The sequence below is a fragment of the Lethenteron reissneri genome, chromosome 24 (genome assembly GCF_015708825.2).
Source record: "Lethenteron reissneri isolate LAM-NWPU_2019-01 chromosome 24, ASM1570882v1, whole genome shotgun sequence".
In the NCBI taxonomy this organism is placed as follows: Eukaryota; Metazoa; Chordata; class Hyperoartia; order Petromyzontiformes; family Petromyzontidae; genus Lethenteron; species Lethenteron reissneri.
In genome coordinates, this window is record NC_083802.1 from 5,689,543 (window position 1) to 5,711,033 (window position 21,491).

General features: G+C 42.2%; 1 protein-coding gene across 3 annotated transcripts in view; it reads left to right on the forward strand.

Moving 5' to 3' along the window:
- LOC133346457 (C-myc promoter-binding protein-like) overlaps window positions 1-21,491 on the forward strand; it is a 120,064-nt gene that overhangs the window by 4,112 nt on the left and 94,461 nt on the right. The window lies entirely within an intron of this gene.

The window sequence follows — 21,491 nt, forward strand, 5'->3', positions numbered from 1 at the left end:
GTTTACGCGTCGTCTTGCGTTCATCATCATCATCAGCCATGCTGTTGTCCACTTCTGGACAAAGGGCTATCCAAGCCGTCATAATCTCTTATTGGCCTTGAAACACACCAGTCGGTGCACACATTCACACAGCCCGATTCTCTCGTTCCATCACCGCCGTGCATCGACTTCACCGGCTGTTTTGTTCCCTTCCTTTGGGCTGCCACTGTAATCTCAACCACTGGCTACCAAACCCGTCTTTACCAACACGGTCTACCCGTGCCACTTAATTTTCTTAACAGTCAATGTCATGTCTCTAACATGCATTTGTTCTCGAATTTATATATTTCTTTTTGACGGTGTAATGCGCATTTACTTTGTTGCATGACATTTTTGTAAGTAAACCAGTGGCCTCTGGATTGTTATTTCTGGATAATTCTGAAATGCAAATTGTTGCATCAAACATTTGTGATAGTCACAAATTCTGCCTTTAAAATTCTGTTAATTCATTTCCAGTATGTCGCACGCTGTACGAATGAAGGGTTCAATGATTCACCTCCCCTGCGATCCAATGAGTTGTCCCAATAATGTTTTTACATTGTGGTGAATGTTGTGGTCGCTATTGGTTGGACGGTTCACATGAAACCAAGGCAACATAAGGGGAAAAAAGTCACTACGCACGCAATTCAATACCATGGTATCGTATTAATCGGTGCATCGTTACAATCGGTACACAATTTGTGTATTCCTTAATAACAGTGCAAACAACAAATTAAATTGAAATTCGACATTCAGGAATTAATTGTTTAATTCGGCCGTCATAATTGTGAAACCCCCAATGCGTTGCCGAGGAGGTGGCTTCTGGTAATGCAGATTAGCTAAAGCGGAAGATACGCTGTGAATAATACAGTGTGTTAAGACTGCTCACTGCACAGCATTGCAGCGTCAACATCTCGTCAGCGGTAAGGGAAGAGACCAGCAAAAAAGCATACATACGTAAAGAGGAGGCGATTTAAAGTTTTACTTGGATGTAATGCTATAAATTAGACTGCAGTAAGATGAACACATATTAAAGCAAGCCTATAAATGTATGGGTACGTTAAGTAAAACCGTTTCACGGTATATGAATTATAGCTGATAGGGTATTTGTAAGTGTACAAGTTACATCACTTCTGTTGTGAACCACTTGACCCGGAAAATAACCAATTGTCTGTCTCGTTCATCTCCCTTTACTGTATCTGTATACATTGAATTTGATGTTCATCATATGAATCTCCTCCTTGAGGAACTGAGTAGAAGTCTGGTTTTTACTGGTAGGAACGAAGTGGACCAGACCACCAATAGATTAATGTGTCCGTCCGTCCGTCCGTGGGAGGGGTGGTGTTGAGGGTGGTGTTGGAAATGAAAGACTACGAGTCTTTAAATCTCACAGCGTTTCTTGTCAAAACAAACACTTTTAATTAACGTTACACTAGAATACAGTAATTTTTTCTTTAACTCCTCTATACCCGGTCGATATCTCTGTACCGGTACTAAGTATTATTCCTACCAGCCCACCCCGCAGGGTCCTGTTTTTAAATAATAAAAGTAATGTGTTGCTTTATTATCTGGAAATAGCACGCCATCCCAATAATCGGCTCATTCGACATATAATTGGGTTGAAGACAATATTGTTATTCAGCATTTATGTTATGGAAAGGCCTCTGGAAGCACAAACCTGTTTTTTTTCCTGTGCATCTGGTTGCTATTTACTAGGTGCATTAATTTAAAACGACACTTGGAGCAGGTTTATTGCAAGCAGATTGTAAGTGGATTTGGAGTAATCAAATGGCGCCGCGGTGGCGAGATGTTAACCACTTTGCCTGGTATGCAGGAGTTAGTTGGTTCGATCCCGACACTGACGCCTGTCTATTTGGAGTTTGTATGTTCTCCCTGTGGTCGCATGGGTTTTTCTCTGGATCCTCCGGGTTTTCCCTCCACGTTTGGAAACATACCGTTTCGTGGTATTTGGCTGTTTAGTTTAAATGTTTGATTTTCTTAATTCACCTTGCTCATGTGAACACACATTATCGTACCACTTTACACCAGCACACAGCATGCCGTCATCCATGTGTAGCCTCAAAATGAAAAACGATGCTGTGTCGTATGAAGTTGTTTTCATCTGTGACAGATTTTGAGTCACAGTTCAAAATAGTTGCAGGCCTTCATTTCCCGAGGCATGCAGATGTATTGCATGCCATCAGTTTCTACGTGGTGGTAACCCGTATTAAATCTAAAAAAATATTTGGACACAACTAAAAATAGAACAACAAAACACATAAGCAGCATTTTGTATTTTTGTCGTGAAGCAAGAAATTAAAAATTTAATAGGCATCCTGTCAAGCAATTGTGGGGTTTCGTGGAGGCATGTAGAATATCACACTGGAGTACCGGATACGGTCGTGTTGGTCACACGAGTTTCCTCACTGATAAATGTGCAGCGAAACTTCATAAGGTGCACAAGTCTTGACTTAAAGCTTTCGTGACTGCAGGAAGTCATATTCTTTGGGTCTTTCGGTAAAGTCACGTAGATAGGTTAAAAGAAAATAACAAAAAAAAACTTACGACATTTCGATCGCGACACAAGCGATCGTCAGGAAAAAAAAACGTCGTAGTTTTTTTGTTATTTTCTTTGAACCTAGCTATGTGACTTTACCGAAATGCCCAAAGAATATAAAGTGCATAATGGATCACTTTTATGGGTCTTTATTCTTGCTAAGGTGTGTTCAGTTCATAATGTAGTTTAAGTTCGCAGTGATTCGTTCTATCGTGCACATTTTTATGCAAGATATTCTCGGTCCGGAGATTTGAAGCTTGTCGAGGTAGATGGTAAAACCTACACAATGTATCAGGCCCATTTTTCAATCTTGCCTTTAACAGGAAGTGCTTGCATGACACATGCTGATTTACCCTTCCACATGTTGTGAAAGAGTTGCCACTGCTTCCTGCCCTTGAAGCTTTGCTAATCAATTTTAACGTGCTGCTTCATCACTGAGCTTTTCACAAGAAAACGATGTTCCCTTATTTAATGTGCATGCTGGATATTGTTAGTACGTGAAGCCCAATAGAGTGTAAAACATTTATGACGTTTTCTTGGTTCTTTCGGTAAAGTCACGTAGAAGGGAAATAAAAAAATTAAACGTAATAAAATACAATTCTCACGACGTTTCGGCCACAACGCAAGCAGCCATCCTCAGGTGAAGAACAGGTCTGTCGGAAAGACGCTGTCTTTCGCTGTCTTTCGCTGTCTTTCCGACAGCCCTGTTCTTCACCTGAGGACGGCTGCTTGCGTTGTGGCCGAAACGTCGTGAGAATTGTATTTTATAATGTTTTATTTTTATTATTTTATTATTTCCCTTCTACGTGACTTTACCGAAAGAACCAAGAAGATGAATCCCTGCAGTCACGAAAGCTTTAAATCCTTTAAATCGAAATTTATGACGTTATTATGAAAATTATCTGTGTGTTACAGAAGAAAATCATTTGGCTCAGCTGTGCAATAGCTGCCTTTAAAAAACGACAGTTTGAATTTCATCCACTTTGCATGATTGAAATAAATGTATCGTTTGATTTAATATTTTTATTCGGTGAATATCATTAAAATCCCAATTGTGTGCATACTTTCCAGTAGTAAAACGCACAACATTAATATTCAACAGTTTACCGCCGTGAATGGACTTGATTACAATCGTGGCCATTCATGATGCCGTCTGCATGCCACATGGAATTACTTGCCCAGTGAAGTGGCCTTAAGATGAGACATTAACTTGTTTTCACTGGGACTGTCAAATGTGATTGCTCTCTTCTAGTGGCTGGCTCACGTGAACGCATATATAGGGTGCTGACATAAAGTCTGAAAGTGATGAAACATTCATCCTTATCTCGACTGTCCTCCATAATAATATGTTACTGGAATGTTGTCAGATAAGCATGCCGTTCTTGGGAGAGGACATACGCCGCCTTATTACCAGCGGATGTAAAAGGTCTATTATTCGAAATAGTAGGCCATTGTATGCAAGTGCCAAACACTTTTTTGGAACATTATTAATGATGACTAAAAATGTGTCTTGATAGCGGAGAACAGACGGCCTCTCACAAATGAGCTACATGCAAGCTTCTCTTCTTATGTTACAAGATTACTTCCTTAATTTAACCCAGGGGGAGAACTCGGTGATAATATTAGTTGGGATAGGGAGTCCTAAAAGAAATACATATATGTGCAGGGATAGCGGCGCATATATTACCCAGTAGTGAACCTGTTTTTTTGTCTAAATGATAAACATTGTGAAGATATTGAATCAACTTAAGAGTACATGTGCAGTATAAAGATATGTGCAGAAGGTGCTACTGGAAAGGCATACCCTAAACTATACGGACATGCTTTTGTGATTGAATATTGATCAGTGAAGGGACATTTGAAAAACATCCTCTTAGAAATGGAACAATATTTCAGTATATAATCATCACCTCGGTGTTTTAATGAGAACATTCAACCCTTGGCCAATCCACTGCCGTGCCAGTCACAGGAGCTATGTTTAATCACGCTGGTCGGTGCAGGTTGAAGCAGGGAGCAAAGGTCCGCTTCAGATATCACATTGATGGCAGTAGCCGTGGCTGGGAAATGGAATCAGGTCAATGGGTTTGTTAATGCATCGCCATTGATGGCAAATAGCTGTGGCTGGGAGTGGAATCAGGTCACTAGGTTTGTAAATGCGTTATGAAAACCAATTTATAATTTCCATCACTGACTTGGGGCTGCCAATCTAGAGGGGCCCCCACCGTACATTAATTTGTGCAGGAAGTCACTTTCACTCGGCAGTTGAGGCTTTGTGTCTCATTGGTAGTACACTGCTGGTTATTTCCTATGTCATTGGGAGAAGGTGAGCATTAAAAAAAAACCTGCCTTATGTTCTACAAGGTCTGTGTCGGGCACAAGTATTCATTTATCAGTGAAATTCTCTACACTTTATGAAAGTGTAAAAAAAACTCAAATCGCCATAACATTGTTTTAACTAGAATTCCAATAACTCTAAATTTAAAGCTGTATTCATACGACCGTAATCTTGATATATTAATGTGATAATTGCTAATTTAATCATTCACCACCATTTGAGTTTATTAATTGTCACTACAGTATTATCTTCATAATCACTTCCATTATTGATGTAATTTTATGTTTTGATGCTGCATTTTGATGTGGGTTTACAAATGCCTGCATATTGCCCTTGACATCATGCTATTTACTATCAAAGGGTAACAGTGCATTTCTTTACTGCCAGGAATTGACTTAGATTTTCCCCGAGGTTATTTAGTCAGTGTTTCCAAATAAAGGTAGGGGGATGGGTGTGTTTCTACAAGCCACCAAAATGATTTGTGTGGAATAAGATACTGTCATCATTGTTATATAATATGGTTGTTACCTAACATTCATACAAAAATACTTGTCTCTGAGCTATTGATTTTTTTAAAAGTCAGGGTTTATGTAAAACAATCCTTTGATAGTGAGAGCTACATGTGCTGTATATGTAGTCATTTATCATTAGAAATTCACAGGGTACATTGCTGACAGCTGTTTGCTTGCAGTATATGTATATTGCAGGCCGTTTATTTCCATGAAGCCAATAACCAAAACACTCAGAATGCATCCGATCTCATCAGATCTTGGAAACTAAGCAGAGCTGAGCCTGGATCGTGCTTGGATGAGTGATCACCATGCACGCCAGGTGTTATAGGCTGTTGCAGGGGCTAAGTTGTCGGCAGTGTAGAGCAGTGACACAAGATACGTTGTTGTACTCGACCTTTATAGCTCCCGTCTATGCCCCTCCAAGCCTTTGGGCAGCCTTGCACTGTCCAGTGTGGTGAAGTGTCATCAAATAACCTCGACGAGACACTCACCCAGCAGTCGCTTGACCAAAGGGCTGTACATGTTCGGATCATATTTAAAGTTTTTTTTCTTACATTAATGTTAAAAAAATTTAATGCAAGAGAAAATATAGCATTATACCTGACAACCTTTTTTTCTCCTCTTGATATGATATGTTATTGCAGTTAATTTACCAGGCTAATTTGTGTTGTGTTTACATGAAATATTTCCCAATAAAGTTGAAATACAAAATACTTGCATCTATTATGATGTGATGCATGCACACGTTTTAAAAACAGCTTCTGTACATTGCTCAGCATGCAATAATGCACAAGGTCAAATGCGTCAGTTTGCCACATGCGTTAGCAGGCCGTGACATTTTCCTCCTTCCAAAATAAATCGCTATTTGCCAAGAAATATTTTATCACACACCCATGGTAAAGAACTAGCAGCAAACAATGTCCTATAAATGTGCAGTGGCTCATGATTTGCAATGTTCACACAAACAGAGGGGCCTCATTGATATCCATGGTGAAACACTAATTGTAAAAAAAAAGTGCTCAGATTAAAAAATGTTCAAGCCATAGTATGCCACGTTGCAGAAACTGTGTTTAACTTGTCCCCTAACATTTTTCTCCCGCTTTAAATAGAAGGGGCAACAATAGTGCTTTCTAAAAGCCCCGCACAAAATGTCTTGGATGCGTCCACCATTGCGTGTTTATGGGCACAACTCTTTTAGAGGGAAGTGGAAAGCCTTTGTGTGGAACTCATTTAAAACCTGCATAAAATAAAAGTGCTAAACATTTTTGCTCTCCACCACAACCAATGCAAAGAAACAATATCAGTGTCCTTTGTATAGCAAGCTAAAACTTTTGCGTACACGTTACCCACTTGTTGCAAACCGAGTTTTCTATTGTGTGCAAATGGTTGCAGACTCTGAATGTTTGCTGTAGGCCTTGGTGAGGAAAGCAGACTGGCCAGGAAGTCTGCAAAAGCAAAGAGCTGTGGTTATTCCGCAGTAACAGCATTGCATGTGACCCCAGCTGGTCTGCAGATTTTGAGCAAAGGCCTCATCCTACCGTGATGAAACATCGGAATTGCATTCACGTGTTTACCGTCACCTTGGTTTCTAAATGAGCAAATGTGAAACGGTTTGGCAGCGTGTGCTTTCATTCATTTTGGAGAATACTCACAAAGGATCTGGCCAAACACACAAGTGCAAGGGTCCTCTTGAAAGTGTGCATTTGCTTGTGTGTCACCAAATGATGCCTATGTGAGAGGCAGACGTGCAACTCTGCAATTGCTTGCTCAAGCCACTGCTGGCAGAAGGGCCTGTATGTATCAATGTTGAACTTCTATCTGACCATATGTAGCCAACCATGCTAATCGGAGGTGCAGGGGAAGGACAACAAACTAAACACAAAAAAGCATTTAGAAAGAAATTAGTTTAAATCTAGATTTAAAAGTGCCTAGCTCCAATTGCTTCTTAATATCAGAAGGAAGAGAGTCCCAGATGGTTGTAGAAGCGCATCTGAATGCGTGCGATGCAGTGACTGTCTTTGTTTGATGGCTAGCCAGCACTAGAGGGAGCACAAAAGAGCCTCTCCCATAGGTTATTTGGCCTACTCTTTTACTGGCCAGGCAGCTGGCGAGCCAGTGAACTATGGTTTGAAAATCCAGGGCACCAACCATTATATGAAACCAAAAATTGTATGGGAGATGTTAGATATCACCACACCTTGGTTAAGCCCAATTCTGATATAGGAAACACATCCTACATTATATTGATGGGGAAAATGTAAAGGGCAACGTTTGACCCAAGCACACTACTTTTGATATAAGCACAGAGGGACTTGCTCCCAAAGGGTGTGCTTATATCCATCTACTACAATATATGCTTTGTTCCTAATGGATGATGCCAGTCTTGAGCTATAGGGCCACTACATTTTGTCATCTAATTTTTTCTGCACCAGTGCTCTGGCCGCCTTGCAAGCACATCACGGAAAAATTGTGGTACCATTTGGAAAATGAGGCATTTTACATGTTAATGTGTCCTCTTATCGTTCTTATGAAGTTAATATAAGCTTGCAATCATGAATGGTCCTTCTAGAAATGCATTTTCTATATTTAGACTTTAACCACAAAATAGAAGCCAAGATGTTTTCCTGTTTTATCTACTCATCAGATTATTTGAGCAAACCTTAAAAAAATTGGAGGCTCCATTACTTACAGTTCCTTAATTGCTTAAAGTTATATTTTGTTAATAATCTGAAATTATATTTATGTTAAATCCTGGAATGCAATGAAATTGTGCCGCGGTGGTAACGTGTTAACTACCTTGCCGGGTATGCAGGAGATCGTGCATTCGATCCCGACCCTAATGCCTGTATATTTGGAGTTTCCATGTTCACCCCGTGATCGTGTGGATTTTTCTCCGGGTCCTCTGGTTTTTCCCTCTGTATTTGAAAATATTGGTTTAGAGTATTTGGCTGCTATACATTTCTACATCATAAGCCACTTTGTTGAGCTATCATATGTGGCCAGGTCTCTTCTGAAAAGAGCTATATAGCTGAGTTTAAATAAAATATAAAATTTCTGCATCTGATTTCACTAACATCTCATTGTAGTCACACATGTAGACTGAAACCTGACATCTGGTTCTCTTTTGAACTGAGTTTCATGCCTTTGTTTTTAGAAATGTATGGCTTGCGGCACATCTGAAAGCTCATATTCAAACCAAAATCATATCTTTCATTTGTCTTGTCATCAAATAACCAACCAATCAACCATAAACTCACAGGTCCTAACTTTTGACTGCTTTGAAATTCAGCTGTTGCTGATTACCACTGTAATTTTGCCCTTAAGCTCTGGGTTTATTTGAAACTGGGGATTTTGACACGTATGCTATGGGGGGAAAGTCTTATTTTAATTAACTTGAGATTTTGTATTTTATTTAAAATAGTGCTGTCTTTAATATTTTAAATGTTGATTATGTCGTGATAATATTGCTAAGAAGGATGTGCTTTTTGATTTGGAAAAGTGGCCCAGACTGCCAAGTGGGTGGTAGCCACCTGTCTCACTGTTTCCTGTATTCATCTGCGTCCACCCACATCTCCACATGTCCCCCCCATGTGTTCCTTTGTGACTCCCATTTCCCTACGTCCCATGTTTCCCACACATTTCTCTGCAGAACTCTGTTCCTGTTTGCCTAGATAGCTCTCTCCATGTTCATGTATGTATTTATGTGTCTACCTGGTAAAAACGGCAGTTATTTAACTAGGAAAGCCTCGCTGAGTCTCGATACTTTTTTCCAGGATCCTGCATTTGGACATTTGGCCAATACCATTAATGAGTGTTTGGCTTGTGGGCGGAAACTATAGTATGCAGAGAAAAGCCACACATATGACGCGCCATCTCCTGATTACCTCACAGTCCCATCTACAACACCTGACAAGCCTTTGTGGTTACCCATCCCTATTACTAGCCAGGCTTTGGTCCTCAGTTTCTGAGATCGAACGAGATGGGGCCCATTTTGACGGATTTGGTCGTAGGATGACCCACTGACCCACTCTTCCAATCAGGCCGGTCGACGCACACCCCTCCTTTTAAGCTTCCTAAAATGCCCACGCCCCCTCGCCCCACATTAGGCCTCATTACTCTCCATGAAGCCGCTACACTCTCCTCCAAAAATATACTGTGCTATTCAGCTTCAGCTCTGGCCAGACACCTAATAAGGTACTCAGTGTCCAGCGTCTCACAAGAAGTAATATTCAGTGGATCCCTTGTGTGTGTGCAGGCTCATGTGCACACAAAGCGGTAACCTAGCGCTTCCGAGTTATTCTTCATCATCCTCGTCATCGTCATCAGCCACGATCTATCTACTGCTGGACGAACACCTTCTCAAGCCGTCGCCATATCTCACAATCTTCTGCTGTAAATAATCCATCAAGCACCTGCACGCGAGTTGATCTTCCCTTGACGTTCATCTCCGATTCTTTCGATTCCTCGGCTGTCAGTCTTGACCATCGGCCATCATCCCTTCTCTTGACATCTGCCCAAGCCCGCTTGCTTTTCTTAACAGTTTTGTTACTTCTGAAGAGGGTTTCTTACATACTGTTAATAATGTAACATGAAATAAAATTATTCTTCGTGAATTTATAGTTGGATAGAAACTCACTTTAACGGGACGCTTATTCATAATCTTGAACATCTCTTTGGGGATTTGCATGATAAAGTCACCGTTTATAATTTGAAAACAATGTCGAAAATAAGTGATCGTTACAAGTGATGTAAGTTGTATGGTGGTATATCTTTTGCATGTAAAGTGGCAGATGGATTAGTGTCTACCGTCTAGCAGTTTTACAAGACTCATTTAAGCACCCAGCGTGCCGTCTCTGATTAGAATAAAAAAGCAGCCTTCCGGAATTGTTTTAATCGCGGTGCCAAGATTTTACTTGCAGTTGCTTGTTAATGTTGTTTCTTGCTTGTGTGGTTTAGTACACAAATTCCCGTGTTTAATGAATATCTTTCACCGTGTGTTTTTAATGTTAATCCTTAGCTCGTTGAAGCAAATTTTGAACTTTATTGGATTTAATGTCAGTGTCTCCTTACTGTCAGAAGTGCTCGGGCAGTGTTGATCCTGAGCCAGGGCAGGTTATACTGGTCGGAACCTCCTGGTTACACCAGCCCACAGGGGATTATTGTGTCCGTCCGTCGTGCATCCAAAAATGGGAGGGGTGGGGCTGGGTGGAGAGGGAGGGTGGGGAGGAGCTGGGTGGGGAGGGGGGGGCTGGGTGGGGGGCAGGAGGGGTGGGGCTGGGTGGGGAGGGGCTGGTCACCCCGTAGTGCCCTTATAACCTACTCACGCCGACTTGTGCCCGCCCTCACAGTCGGCCATATTTGCGGAATACACCACGCCGCCGTTGACCCTGGCCATTGACCGAGCAACCCAACATTCCTACCAGCTCCCTCTGCAGGAATGTGTTTTCAAATCGCCGTATTGAGGCGGGGACCACAATTTGTTTTTGACGCCAAAGACATCACGTGACCTTGCCTTGTGTTTGAACTCGTGTATTCATGTCTGGAACCCACTTATTTATTCAAGGATTCATCAATTTTCTATATGAGGAATATATGAGGGCTTCCTTGGGGTATTGGTAACAGCACTAATTATAATAATAGAGATGGTAAACATGATTTGAAGCTTTCATGACTGCAGGAATCCATACTCTTTGGTTCTTTCGGTAAAGTCACGTAGGTATAAAATAAAATAAATCACGACGTTTCGGGCACTACACAAGCATCTGTCATCAGGTGGGAAAGCATGGTCTGCTGCTGAGGCAGACTGTGTTAAAAGGTTTGAAATGGGTGTAGCCCAAGGGTCATAAAGAAGTGGCCAGGGCTAGTGATGTTAATGTGAGAAATTAGCATGTAACTGTAAGATAGAAGGAGAGCGGCCTCCTCGACGAGGGAGTGCAACCAAACAGGTGCAATCCAAAGGGCCTGTGAGTATGAGAGTGCAATCCAAAGGACATGTGAGCATGAGAGTGCAATCCAAAGGCATGAGAGTGCAATGCTAAAGGACACTGTGAGCATGATAGATCTAAGAGAGAGGCATAGAGAGAGACACAGAGAGTCGAAATAACAGCTGACATAGGCAGGAAGGCATGGAAACATAACAGTCAGTTAAGGACTTTACCTGGTTAATAACGTCCTTCCAATGATTGCTCAGTTAGTACCCATCCTCTCTGTTGAAGTTGTGTCTGTTTATATATCTGGATGGCTTCATGAACAAATCTCTGAAGGTAGCCGGTAGGTTTGCAGAGTACTTCCGTCTTGGAAAAATCTATTTCGTGTGAGCCCACAGCATTAAAACAATGATCAGCAACGGCAGAGGTATTAGTCCTACCGTGTTTCAGATCTGCCTTGTGTTCACACGAAATAGATTTTTCCAAGACGGAGGTACTCTGCAAACCTACCGGCCTACCTTCAGAGATTTGTTCATGAAGCCATCCAGACATATAAACACAACTTCAACCGAGAGGATGGGTATAAACTGAGCAATCATTGGAACGGACGTTATTAACCAGGTAAAGTCTTAACTGACTGTGCTGTTTCCAGTCCTACCTGCCTATGTCAGCTGTTATTTCCGACTATCTGTGTCTCTCTATGCCTCTCTCTTAGATATATCATGCTCACCCTCCTTTTCTACAGTTACATGCTAAACTCTCACATTAACATCATGTTAATCTCTCATTAACATCATGCTAATCTCTCACATTAACATAGCCACTTCCATGCCCTCGTAAAGAAGGCCACTCTCCTTCTACCTTACAGTTACATGCTAATCTCTCACATTAACATCGCTAGCCCCGGCCACTTCTTTATGACCCTTAGGCTACACCCATTTCAAACCTTTTAAAACAGTCTGCCTCAGCAGCAGACCATGCTTTCCCACCTGATGACGGGACGCTTGAGTTGCGCCCGAAACGTCGTGATTTATTTATTTTATACCTACGTGACTTTACCGAAAGAACCAAAGAGTATGGTAAACATGATTGAATAAATAACTTCAGCAGGTATTATGTACTATACTCGTACAAGGCCGCGGTGGGGAAGCAGAGAAGAGAGTCCAGGACCTCCGTGATCTGAGTGATGCGCTCAGTCGAAATGTCTGTGGTGAGGTTTCTTTAGGTGGAGCCCGAGACTCGATGCTGGTCTCGTGCGAGTTCTCACCTGGCTAAATACATCGATTTTTTTAAAATCTCTCTCATGTAATTGTGACCACGAATCGTGATAATCGAATCGCCAGGGGTGGGTTCTGATTGGCTCGGCGTACTTTGCTCTCATTGGCTGATGGAATGTTGGGGGCGGGTCCTTTGCCCTGGCTTGCGCTGCTGCGTGTTCTCACTCGAAAGCGCTTTATAGATACTTTGATTTGATTTTTATTCAGCACACGTTTTCTCCCGAACAAAGAGTGTTATAACGAATCAAGAGTTTTACTGCACGGTGCTAAGCAAGGTCTGCATGTGTTATTTTAATTAACCAAGTTATCGGGCCAAAGTTCACAGTCTTAATTTTGACAGCATTTGCAAAAGATGCGTATCATGGGCTTTCAAATTACACCTCATTCATTGAAATTTGTAGAGTTGTCTAGGACGAGGTCTCTGTACAAACATGCACACAGATTAGTCTTTTATAACATAGATGGCAAATTTGAATATGTTAGTACGCCATTTTCAAGCAAGTCTGCATTTGGCTCAACACCTTCGCTCATGTGATCCCTTAATATCACTCGTTTTCCTGTTAAGCAAATGGTAGCTATGTATCGTTTGCGTTTCCAAAAAAAGCCTGTAACTGGAGAGGACAGTTAAACATACAAACCCAGACTGTGAGGCATGGGGCGAACGCATGAACTGGCACCGAGAAGCGATGTTGTAAGCAGAATTGACTGCACAACGAAACACTGTTTTGTTTCCACGACAAACAGCCTTCGCAGTTGAACTCGCGCGCAATATCTGACAAGTCAAGATGCAAACCACAAACAGATGTTTCACCGCTCCGGCCTTGACCAGCACGACGCAGGAAGAAGGTCCTTGCCCAGCTTGACGTTACGGCAACATGCTGGCCTGGCAGGCAAGTTTGAAAATTAAAACCTTACAGTGATCCCATATTACATTTCCCTATTTAAAGCGAGATGAGCACATACGCGTCTGTATATATTTCTGGACATGACCAGGTTGGTCCAGAAGCATAACTAGCGTGGAGGCAGAGGAGGTGCCTTGACCCCCCCACACACCTCCTGGTTGCCATAGCTACGAGTTGAGGCCCCCTTGACAATTACCGTGAGATATGCTTTCGACAGCAGTGTGAAAGAATAAAAAGTAATTTAAAACGAAAATGCCTAATGATGTGATTAGGCAAGAGGAGCCGCGATAGAGATTCTCGGTGGTGCGACCGTGCGAGACAAATCAAATATTGGGGCCCCACTTGACCGATTTCCACACCCTCTGAGCTGACAATGTCGTTACGCCACTGGTTGGATCCTTTTTGTAGAGCATAGCAAGGTTCTTTGAAGGTGCATTTAAACTTGCATATGACACGTAGATTTTTCTTGATTTAAACATGAATACAATATTTTGAATGAGATAATGCAATCACCCAGACTCAGAAGAGAAAAAAAATACCAGTATTTTGATCCCAATTTACATGTTGACAATGTGACCGAAAACACCGCCTTGCCAGTTTGCCGCATTGCGAGTTATGGAGACATTGACACATTTGGGCCAAAAATCTGACGACAAGAAACATTTGCCAATACATTAATTGGACCCTTAGAATACAGGCGAGCGTATGCTATGCAGTGATGTTTTATTTCTCCTTCGAAATAAATGGCTGATGAATGAGTTAAAGTAATGCAGCTTCAACAATAGGACATGGTGTTAATGATTCACCTCTTCTAAGCTAACTTAGGTCACTTGCGGATGCATTGTATCTGTCATATACATCCAATTATTTACGTATTCAATAATGTTTATTCTGAGTGTCTGCTGCTGCTGTGTCCTGTACAGTACTTGGAGATCCTTGATGAAAATCTCGATATACGTGTAATTATTATTAATGCATACTCTTTGGTTCTTTCGGTAAAGTCACGTAGGTATAAAAATAAAATAAATCACGACGTTTCAGGCGCAACACAAGCGTCCGTCATCAGGTGGGAAAGCATGGTCTGCTGCTGATGCAGCAGGTTTCAAACCTTTTAAAACAGTCTGCATCAGCAGCAGGACCATGCTTTCCCACCTTATGACGGATGCTTGTGTTGCGCCCGAAACGTCGTGATTTATTTTATTTTATTTCTACCTACGCGACTTTACCGAAAGAACCAAAGAATATGGATTCCTGCAGTCACGAAAGCTTCAAATCAAGATAGCTTATTAATGCATCAACTCTGCTGCACTTGGATAGTTGATGCACAAGTTGAGATATGCTCAAGCCTTATTGTAGCCTCATCCTCGTCCAAGTTGTGTCTAGGATCAGTCCTCAGTGACTCACAGTGCAACAGTGGATAGGTGAGCTCTACTCTTTTGTCCAAGTACTAGCACTCGTTGAGTTAACGAAAAAGTTTATATTTTTTTTACAAAACCTTACTTGGCAATTGCATTCACATGGAGAGCCAAGTCTTGACGGAGGCATTGGTTGATCTACACAACTATGGGTAGAATGGTTGGCAAGAGGTGTAAGGCCTCTACATAAAGTTTGGTGCATTCCACTGTTCATGATCCACATCGGCCACTTAAACATTGCTGAGGCACAGGCAAGTGTATTGAACACTTTTTTGGATTGTGTCATCTGGCTTCCCTGTGCAGTAACATCCAATAGCAATATCCCACGCTTCATCGAGACGTGCTTGGATGAAGACAGCCTGTTGAGTGAAACATAAATTTCTTGATTCGTACTTTACAGCAGTATTACATTTTAAATCTACGAGCTTATTCGGTTGATGAGTTTGCCAGGCCGGAATGTCAAATAATTCATAACAATGCAAAGTATTGAAATATACAATCATATATATCAAACGTGCAGTATTCAAATATTTAGAATACAGTATATGACACAAGATCTTTTAGCAGAAATAGTTTTAACCCAAGTGTGTGTGTGCTTGCCCTGCGGTAATAGGTAAAGGAAAAAGGGGCAGCCCTTACAATCGCTTGCTCATTCCATTGCTGGCCGAGGGGCTTCCAATAGAACAGGGGGGGTCAGCAACCTGCGGCTCCGGGCCGTATGCGGCTCTTGAAGGACTGCCTCGTGATGTTATTTAAGGAACATTTATCATATTTACGTGTATTGCGGTTCTTGAAATATTGAGTGTTTTTGACCGAATTATAAAAAAAAAATCTATTTTTTTTTTTTGGTTGCCAACCCCTGCAATAGAGGGAACTCTAGAAGAGCCCCTTTATAGGATACCTTGGCCTACTCTTCCATGCCGGCAAGATGTCTTGGAAGAGATGGGAGCACCCAAGCTTTATCCCACCACACACGACCAGCCTAGGGACAAACTGTGATGTACCTTGATTTAAAGCTTTCGTGACTGCAGGAATCCATACTCATTGGTTCTTTCGGTAAAGCGTCCGTCATCAGGACGGACACTTGTGTTGTGCCCGAAACGTCGTGATTTATTTAATTTTATACCTACGTGACTTTACCGAAAGAACCAAAGAGTATGTGATGTTCCTGGTTAAACTGCCATGTGGACAGAGTCGGGAGATTTAAGAACTTGCCGATTGTTTCAACTGCTACGCTGGGAGATGGAACAAGTGTTCTCTTGATTGCCAGTCCAGTGTACTCACCATTACACCACGTCAGCATCTCTTCCATTGTAGTATTGTGGATTATTATTTCTTTACATTGTGAATCTTGTTTTTTCCATTGATCATTTTTTTTTTAGATCTAGCTTACAACAGTACATATGCAAACAATTGTACGTGCAATTGCTTTGGAATCGGAACGTTTGTGGAATGGATTTAAACAATGTTATATAAAAAAAACAGGGATGCGTCTTTGCATGTCAGAGTACAGTGCAGCAGCTGCCTGCTGCTGTCAAATTCATTCCAAGCACTTGTGTGCTGTCTTGATGTTGCCTGCTGCTGCCCGTGGCAGTACTATTTATTATTGGACCGCCGTAGGTTATCAATAGCAGTGGTCACAACATGGGTAACCAGCGCAGGCACCACCCACAAGCATTTGTTTCCTGTTTATTATGATTCTTGCTCAAAAGGTTCCTGCTTCCTTTTGTGAGTAGCGCTTGTGTGTCTGAGGTCATGCTCAAATCCAGCTTTTTCTAGTCAGTGCAGTCATCTTCATGAACGCATAACACGTGGGGTTTGTTAAGTGTCCTGCCAGAAAGTCTTTGACACTTCACGTGACTTGAAATCGCACCGAGCTTGTCACAATCACTGTCGTGACGTGGCCGTCACTTAGTAGCGAATGGAGCTGTTGGATCCACTATAACTCAAATTAATATACGTGGTAAAGTCCCCCGCCCCATGCCTTTTCGGTCATGGTGATTGATCATAATTCGCCTTGCTGGTCTGGGTAGATTGGTGAAAGGGGGACCCTGGACTGATTCGGATATCATTCGCCACTGATATTAGTCGTCACTGGGACTCAAACTCAGGCTGTATGGTTCATCGTGCAGGGCATTTAACTGCTGGGCCACTCCCCCCCCCCCACCCCCAATATAGGCTGTATGCTGCAGTATAAATAATAAGCATATAACAAAATATCGAGTAATCGGTTAAAACATGTTCTTCCACTCGCGATGTTTGCACTAAATTGTATGCTAAAGAAGCGATTGTTTTACATTCGTGAATGTTGCGCATAATTATTGGGTCATGTCTCGAGATTGCATGGGATTGCAAGGGGTTGAATCATTGCATGACTAATGTATACCTACACGTGGGGCATTCCTGGGGCAGCCTCAGTATTTAGATACACAGCTGGAAGAATGCATATGGAAAGCCGTGGGCTCTACTGTATTGCTTATGTTTGCTTGTCGGATTTGTATCCAGATGGGGTGAGACAGCTCAACATTAAGGCAGTAGTGTGCCTGCTTACAACAGCGCCTTTTAACTGGTTACGATTGCTTATGATTGCATAACATTTCCTATACATGCTCATCAAATTGTATGCAAAATAAGGGACTTTTTTGTAAATGTAAAGTGTCTTTTTGAATAACCTGTCCAGACGGTCACCTATCCATGTTCTCCTTGGATTAGTCTTGTAAAATGTATCATATTGCTGTATATACCGATGGGTGTGGCCTGTGGCCCAGATACGACCGACCTTGTGATTTTGACAGGCCGAAGACTGAAAGAAACTCAACTCTTTATTTTACTAGGTAGCCCCACTGAGCTACATAGCTCTGTTAAACACGTAGACTTTCGCGACCAATATCATCCATAATAGAGGTTTTTTTTGGGTGAGATCGTGTAAATATATAAATGTGTCGTTAAAACCCGCCACCACCCGACACAGCCAACTAGTAAGGGTTGTCATGTAAACAGAACATGCCAATTGGTCACTAGCTAATAGATCACGACGTTTCGATAGCAACACAAGCCATCGTCTTCAGGTGAAACAACACAGCAGGCGGACTGCTGAGGCAGGAGGAAACGTAGCGAGAGAGCGACTGCAACCAGAGGTTATACACATTTGTGGTGGGTACAACCTAAGGGTACGTGACTTTATCGAAAGAACCATAGAGTATTATTTCCTGCAGTCACGAAAGCTTCAAATCCAGATTGAACCGCCTCTACGGGGAGGATTTCCACACATGACTTCAACCGAGACGATGGATGCAAAATTTAGCAATCTTTGGAAGGACGTTGAAGGTATAGTGGTAACTGTTGTGTTGGCCGACTCTCTGAGTTGCATTACATTTCTAAAGTTTGCTAAATTCGATAGCTTTTTTCTCTCTATCACCTTGGTCCCTCTGTAAATTTCACGCCCACCCTCTCGTCCGTTACGGCATCCTCTCCCCCTCTCCTCCCTCCCTCCCCTGGATTAGCTGAGGTTTGCTCGCCTTACATTTACTTGCAAATTCCATCCCTAGCCCCGCCGACTTCCCCTTGGGTTGTACCCACCACAAACGTATATAACCTTTGACTGCAGTAGCGCTCTCGCTACGTTTCCTCCTGCCTCAGCAGTCCGCCTGCTGTGTTGTTTCACCTGAAGACTAAGGCTTGTGTTGCTATCGAAACGTCGTGATCTATTAGCTATTTTTCTTTTCTATCTACGTGACTTTACCGAAAGAACCAAAGAGTGGCAATCAAACACTCGATGGGCTGTTCACCATGAACTGGCTACCACACCCACATTGTTCACCAACACTACGTCACGTTTGTTAAGTTATCACATGGCCCTCTCGTCCCACTGGGAGCTGGGATATTCTCATTGTGGCACCTCACTCGGAAAGGGTTGCAAACCCCTGCTGTAAACACTCCACTGCCCCATGGTCTGGAATTTGTTTTCCTCGACCCATCTGAGCTGTTGACTCCCTTGCCCCTTCTCAAGTCATGGTTCAAGAGCTCGATTTTTACCTCCGCCTATGCCTGACTGCTTCCACAAGTTTCTGTACAACAGTTTGAACTGCGGCTTTATTAAGATACTCTATAAATCCAAATCTGATTGGATTGCACGATAATAACTCAACTTGTTTTAATGACATACATGTATATGTTGAACTTCTTTCGCACGGTGCGTAGCCAGTTGTGCTAATTGGAGGTGCTTTGTGATTAAGCATTGTACTCATTGCTGGTTCACATACCAATGTCTTTGGAAATAATCAGTCCCATAGCAACAGCTAACTGCACTTTCTAAACATTTGTGTAGCCCTGCCGTGGAGTTTTTCCTGTTAGTCATCACAATTCAATGGCGTGCAAACTATGTGGTTTAAACATTGACAGCTCACTTCGCCAATGCTGACCTGTCAGCATTAGATGATTTCAACATGCTTATTCATTGATCGAAAAAATTTTTCCAACATTTTCCGTTTATTTTTGTAGTTCCTCTGAGTCCGTGTTGGCCTGGTAACTGGGATACATGGCATTCCATAGTGATAGGTCATGACATTCCACACACGCAGACCATGGCTTCAAAGATGCTAAAGCATGTCAGTGAGTGGCTGCTGCTGCCGCCACCACCTTACTCATGATCTTATCTGCTCATTGATGGAGCCCACAGCACCCCCATCACCGGTTCTAATGTGCTCGTCTGCTGCAATGGTAGAGAGAAGAAAACATAGTATTGTTATCTTAATGTCTTAATTTATCTATTTTTTGCCACTTCCATATTAAGGGGTCTCCATTATGAGGGTGAAATTCGTACCACTTGGCAATTATGCTGGTAAACTTGTGTGTATTTATGGGATTCCTTACGTGTGGATGCATGCGTTGTCAGTATCATTACTCCCTTTCTGCCCAGCTGTAAAACCAAAGCAGTAAAGAATAGCAGTGTGATTGTGAGCTCATTCAGCGTTAGTATTCGTGCCAGGGGACCGACATGACATCACGGGTGGGTTCACCGCCTGTACAGTTGCTCACCCAGTGTTTTCTCCAGGTGTACATGAGGCCTCTGAATGACTGAGCGGCACTCATCACGTAGTCTGCATCATGCTCACATAAAAGCCAATGCATTGCACAGTTTAGGTTTGTAAGGAGAAAATGTGGCTAGATGATGTCCTCTAAAACCTGCCTGAAGATTTACTGTCATATGGATTTGAGAAAAAGCTTTCTTACAGTTTTAAGAAAATATGCATTTACATCCAATCAGTAAATAATTGATGGGGTATTACCCGCCTAATAGCTCTTCGATTATGACATAAAGAGGATGCAAAGATAATCGGCAGTATTCTTTCCTCACCTTTTATATTAAAATGTTTTTGTCTGCAGCAGGCAGCGGCCGCAAACTGTAATTATTCATAAATGCTCATTTCCCCTAAAGATTCCAAGATAAAAAGAGTGACGGATAAGAAAAACGTTCATTTATAGCCGAGGGGTGGGGGGGGTGGGGGCACTTAGAATAGAGCAGCCAGCACAACATAATGTGTCTCTGTTGTGTACAAGCGGGAGACATGGGTCTCTTGCGAATTGTGGCTGGCCATGGGCCAAACACACGGAGCTATGTCTGTGTGAAACAAAACAAAAAGGTTGCATCACCCACTTTTATATTAATTGTTAATGAGCACGACTCATATTCCTCATCGCTCCAGTGAGAAAGGTCTGGTGGTGCAATTCCTATCTGCTCCGAAAAACAGTGGGGAGGTGCAAATTTGCCACGTTGCCTCAAGTGGTGTTATGTTGAACGTGACTGCGAACGGACTGCTCCTTTTGCCTGAGCCATGGCTTCTGGACAAGGGAGAGGAGGAGAGGACCCTTTCGCTTCATCGCCCGCGTGTTTGCACGTGAACAAGATGAGGGTGAAATTGGGATAATTGCATCAGACCTGTGGCTTCGAGTGGCCGGATGCAAACAGGGCACTTCCTGGTGTGACGCCACGGTCTCAAGAGAGTCTCAGAACCACAGGCCCTGGGGGGTCGTAAGAGAATTAGGACTCATACTTGTATAAAGTTGTCAAACATGATGCCTTGTATAAAGGTGTCAGTTTTTGTACCAGTTGAAAGGGTAAAAACCTATTACTATATTTTGCCACTGGTAAAGGAGGTCTCATAGTGTAAATGCTTACCCCGAGCTCTCAATACTCTGATAGTGCGCTGTCTTTGAGTTGTACGCCTTTCGGCGTCATCTGGTCCAACACCAATGGAGACTAGGCTCTAAGAAAAGCTGTCTCGGGTGTGGACCAATCAACTTCAAGGACAGTGCATAGCATTATCATCATCAGAGTTGTTTCTTTTTGTTTGCATTTTGACTGCTTATGTTGTGGTTATTGCAAACATGATGCCTTGTATAAAGGTGTCAGTTTTTGTACCAGTTGAAAGGGTAAAAACCTATTACTAGGACTCATACTCTTTGTTTTTTTTCGGTAAAATTACGTAGGTAAAACAATCAATAAAATAAATGAAAACAACTAAATTAAATCACGACGTTTCGGAGGC